Raw genomic sequence first — 6,000 nt, forward strand, 5'->3', positions numbered from 1 at the left:
AGATGTATGTCGCCCGCAACTCTACCTCAGAGTATTACTTAGTTAACCCATGGGTGGATAATTTAGCGGGATGGACAGAGAAAGCAGGACAGGACCCATTCCTACGGGAAGGCAGTAATTACCCTTTCTATATGGAGATTTAAGAAAAAATGTCAGTTTAGCACAGAAGCGAAACTGCAGAGAACTGTAAATCTTTTAAAATCCCTCTCGCCTCCCCCCCTTGCATTCCAATGTATCCTGCGCTCAGAGACACAAATCTCTTGGCAGCAGTAACCCTTTCACACTAGATGGGATCGCCTCCAACTTCACTGCTGGAGGGTGCGTCCACTAGCTCTATCCCTAGCACCAATAACCCAGAGTTTAGATAATAGTAAAACACTGCCCCAAGCCCACCATTACCCTCGATGGCTGTATATCTTATTTGCGCAAAGCTTGCAAAGGACGCAGCTATACACATATGAAGGAACTCTTTAAAACCCGTGCTCCTTTGCCTGTGCTTTTTTTGCCTGTCGCTGTAGCTTGTAAACAGAAACCTTCATAGTCTGTTACTGCGTTTTGGAAAAGGTTTAAGGACTGCTGGACAGATGACGCTGGCTTACCTTTGCTTAACTCAGAAAGCTTACTCACTTCCCCACTCACTCATAACTATCAGAACTCCAGACGCTTTGACAGACAGAACCAACCCCGCAGTCAGGGAAGATTCCAAAGACCCCGCGCACTGACGGGGCCCGGAGGAGGGTATCCCAGCCTTTATTCAACTCTCCCGTCATAGTAAAGATTCACCTCTGCTGCCACTTATTATAAATGGAAGTAAAATTCCCTTTTTAGTGGACAGCGGTGCAACAACCAGTGTTTTGTGTTCTGACCTATGCAGTATCCCCTCTCACCAGAAAAGATAGAAGGTCTCCGCCCCATGATACAGCAATTCTTACAACAGGGTATTCTCAGACATATTGTATCACCATACTGTACTCCTGTGAACCCTGTTGCCAAAGCTGATGGCAGTATAAGATTTGTACAGAATCTCAGAGCGATCAATCAGTTAATTGTTCCAGATGTAAACTCACTCATTTCTGCAATCCCTGCAGATGCTGCGTTCTTCTCTGTAATTGATTTGAAGAATGCCTTTTTTCAGCATACCTGTAGATTCACAGACACAATTACTTTTTGCCTTTTCTTTTGAGGGTAAACAACTTACCTGGTGCAGATTATTGACGCACCTGTTGTCTCCAGGCCACATTGGGGCCCTGGCAACCTCACCATGGTTCAGTCCTGCTACAGTATGCAGATGATCTGCTGCTCTGTAGTAAAACTGAGGAGGCCTGCCGAGAGGATGGTGTTTCATTACTAAACTGGCTTTGTGAATGTGGACACAAGGTGTCCAAAAATAAAAATGCAATGGTGTAAAAAGCATGTTGATTACTTAGGTTTTGTGCTCACTCAGGGAGAGAGGAAAGTCAGTCCACAACGCATACAGTCTGTATTGGGCCTGGTCACCCCAACTACCCAGAGGGAACTACTGTCCTTCCTGGGTATGGTAAATTACTGCAGACAGTGGATTTCTGATTGCTCCTATTATGATAACATTTTGAGACAAGCCACACTGAAGGACAAACCTAAAACTGTACAATGGTCACAAGAAATGTTAACTGCATATGAAAGTTTAAAATGTATGTTGATAAAAAGTCCGGCACTTGGCCTCCCCAGTTATGTACTACCTTTCCATCTATATGCAAGGGACAATTGTAAAACCATGGCGGGGGTGCTCACACAGTTTCATGGAGGGAAGTTGCGCCCCGTGCATTTTTTTTCAAAAGTCATGCCAGTGTCTGTGCAAGGTATGCCTGCCTGCCTCAGGGCTTTGGCAGCCTGTGCAATGGTTGCAGAAATGGCCACTACCCTCACTTTAGGCCACATCACAGTACTCCACACCACACATGATGTCCTGGCAATACTTAAAGGCTTGCACACACAGCACATGTCAGCACAACGCCTTAGTGGATATGAAGTACTCCTTTTGAGTAACCCTACCCTTACCATCAAGTACACTGCTAGTTCTTCTGGCCCTGCACCCATTCTCAATGCCCTTTTAGGCTTGAAAGGTCCCGAGGATGAACCACCCGACCTACATGACTGTGCTGCTTCCATTGAAGCTGAAACCTCTCCCAGACTTGACATGTCTCCCGTTCCCATACCAGGCGCAGACATTGTTTTTGTTGACGGCTCCTGTAGTAGGCCCAATGACAATACATACCAGGCTGGCTATGCCATTGTCACCCTCCCTGACACTGTGTTGGAAACCCTACCAATACCTTATCAGTCCGCGCAAGCTGCAGAACTCATTGCACTCACTAGAGCATGTCCCTCCCTTGACAACGTCCATCTGCTCACTCAACTTCAAGCTGCTGCGACTAATGCTGATCTCTCCGACTGAACTTACCCAATTCTGCAGAAAAAATCCTAAATCAGGATTAATCTGCAAAGAGGGGAAACCCTGTATACCCCAGTCCAGTGCCCCTTTGCTCGTTGCCCAGTGCCGTGGTGTTGGTCACCGTGGTGAAGCCACAACACTCCTCCTACTAACCAATGATTTTTATGTTACTAATGCCAAATCACTTGTGGACCAGTATGTTAGCAGATGCATCACTTGCCTCAGGAACAACCCTAATAAAGCTAAACACCAGCATCTTGAATACCCCACAGAAAACTCTAGGATACTCACCCTTTGAAATACTAATGGGTAGACCCTTTTCCTACACCCTGGGCTAAGAAACCACTAGTAATACAGGAAGGAGATCTAGAACTCATCAGAGAAGAGTATGTCAGGTCCCTGATAACAAAACTGAATGAAATTGAACATGAGGTTGTTTGTAAAAACCCTTTGAATCCACAGGAACCTACACACCCCTTTAAAGTCAGAGACAGAGTCGTGGTGAAGGTGCTCCCCAGGAACAAGAGCCCAGGAGACTTCACCTATGGTCCAGAGACAGAGGTCGTAGCAGTTACCCGAACAGCAGTCCTGACAGAGGAAAGTCCTACCTGGATCCATGCATCCCGAGTAAAAAAGGTTCCTAGACCAGACCTAGAGAGGGAAGCAAGTGATTCCAGTGAGGTACGAACCGGGGCAGACAGCCCTGACCTCCCACCTAGCGAAGAAAGAAGAACAGAAGAAGATGAGGAACCTGTCCCCTATCTTTATCCTGGGGACTATCTCGATAGCCCTACTGGCCCTCATTCACCTCACAATATGTGAAGTCGACATCACACAAACAGATGGGGTCCCCACCTTGTGGTACAATTCCTCCAATACACACGTAGCCACATACATCCTTGATTATTTCATGTTCCCTAAACTTGCTGACAACAAACATTTCATACAGCAGAAAAGGAAATCAGGAATGTCTGAGACAGTATATATTTGTGTTACTGACGAATGGTACTATGACATTAGATATTATGGATCTAATTGTAATTCCTGGGAAGCTGTGGGGTGGAATACAGGAGCAGATTGGAAATATGGCCCATCATTTGCAAAAAATAGATATAGCAAATATCCCCAAAACAAACCTTTAAAGCCCCATATTGCCACTTCTAAAGATATGGTGGCTATTACTAACCCTACCTTTGAAGACACCCTAGCTATTGAAACTGGTTTCCCTGACATTAATTTTTGGTTGGAATGGATGAAGTATAGTGCTAACAAACACAATAAAAGCAACTGTTATGTCTGTGGCAAATCTAGGCCCCACCTAGGTACAGTGCCCCTTAATATACCCCTAGAACAGGAAAATTGTTTTTTCAGCCTTTTTAATGACACCAAAACAAATGACAGTCAGTGCGAAATGTGGAAAAGGGAATATCCCATATTGTCAAAAAATCCCAACCCAGGAAGCACCATAACCATATATCCTGGAAACTATACCTGTTATACATCTAACACCACCACAGGGAGAAATCTAAAAACCTTCCCACCAGGGTATTGTGCAAATAAGCATATTCATACTTGTAACTTTAATTCTTGTAGGCATTATAGTTTATTGTGTAATTCCCTGTGGAAAGAAACTTACCTCCAAAGGCATTGATAAGGCCCTGATGTATTATGATATAACCACCAGTCCTGTCACCTCCTCTGATAGTGAGGGACCCGACGATTATGTCCAATATCTCAAGAACTGGAGGAACAAGAAAGGAGCCTCACTCAAGAATCATGTCATATAATAATCATGATTCTAAGAGGGGATTGAAGGGTTACCTCTTCTGTCTTGGTACATATTACTTTTTATATGATCAGTTTCCTTGTGGTGGTTACAGTGTAAAAGTGAATATTTCTATTTCCCTAGTGAAGGGTTAAAACATGCTATATGAACTCTTATGTGTTTGCATGGATACGTGCTGCCCTGTGCTAGGTGCCTTTGTCTCTCATACAGATACCAGGCCTGTGTGGGTCTGGCATCCAAGGTCAGTTCCATACCAGATGAAACTTGTTCTTTCTACCCAAATATACTGTGTTACAAAAACTTTGTTAAATGTTTGAGAAACTTGTAGAAAACCCATATATGGACATCCGCCTTTTCTGTTCTGCCTGGTAACTATTAACGAGCCAATGGGAGTGTAACGACATGTCAGTTACACCCATATGCATTGCCTTATATACTTTTGTTAACCTCATAATAAAACAGTGTGAATTTTTACTGCTTGTGTTGTGCATGTACCTTGTGGTTAAAAGTTTACACTCCAGACGTCTAAGAGGCCATCACATCGAGGGTTAAAGAATATAAGGTCAAATCCTTTCAGTACCCCACTGCGGTCTTTATCAAGGGAGCGGCGGACACAGCCGTATGGGATCTGAGCGGTGTGCAGGAGGTCCGATTATAACGGTCCCGCACAGCAGGGACGCCCGCTGATTGTAGTGCACTAAACACATGTTTCCAAGTATGCTTTACCAGTGACAGAAATTTTGATACTAGTATAAGGATTTATATGTATTCTGGGGTGTATATCATTTATGAATGTGAAGTGTAGCAATTTACAATAAAGCCTGTTTAGTAAAAAAACGAAGGTTAGAATTATCAAACAAGGTCTGGATTAACACTACCTGTAATAACAAGAGTTTGTACACAACATCACCATCATTATTATTGTATGGCTGCAGGGATTTATTAGTAACATTACTATTGTTACATATGGACCATAATAATATCAAAATAATAAAAGCCGATCCGTGGCTAGGAATCATAATCCCAAGTGTAACCATTGGAGTCCACATAGATGAATGTTACATGACCACAGGCCATACTTGCCTACCTGACCCTCTCCATGAGGGAGAAAATGCTCTGTTCCTGGACTTTCCTGGTAATGTATGATTGCCATCACCTGTGGTGAGCTAGTTCATTGATAAGAAAGGTGTTTCACCACAGGTGATGGCAATCATACATTACCAGAAAAGTCCAGGAACAGAGCATTTTCTCCCTCATGGAGAGGGTCAGGTAGGCAAGTATGCCACAGGCTAATTATAAACTTTTCTAAAACACCACATTCATCAGCTGTTAGATATAAGAGCTACAACCCAGGAAACTAAAATAATTATTATTGATTAGTTACAAGTATCACTTATAATGTAACCATTGAGGGTTACATAATACCATAAACTGGACACTTAGGGGTACATTTACTAAGCAGTGATAAGAGCGGAGCCAGTGGAGAAGTTTCCCATGGCAACCAATCAGCACTGAAGTAACATCTATAATTTGCATACTATAAAATGATACAGAGCTGCTGATTGGTTGATGGGGAAATTTCTCCACTGGCTCACTTCTCCGCTCTTATCACTGCTTAGTAAATGTACCCCTTATTCTCCTGTTTGTGGATTAAACACCATATATCTCAATATACAAAACAGCACACATATTAACCCCGTGCATACAATTCACTGGTCGCATATGTATGGGAATTTCATATATAATAGTCAAATAAGTGACGTGACACATAGCATAATTTTAA

Source organism: Pseudophryne corroboree, chromosome 2 (assembly GCF_028390025.1).
Source record: "Pseudophryne corroboree isolate aPseCor3 chromosome 2, aPseCor3.hap2, whole genome shotgun sequence".
In the NCBI taxonomy this organism is placed as follows: Eukaryota; Metazoa; Chordata; class Amphibia; order Anura; family Myobatrachidae; genus Pseudophryne; species Pseudophryne corroboree.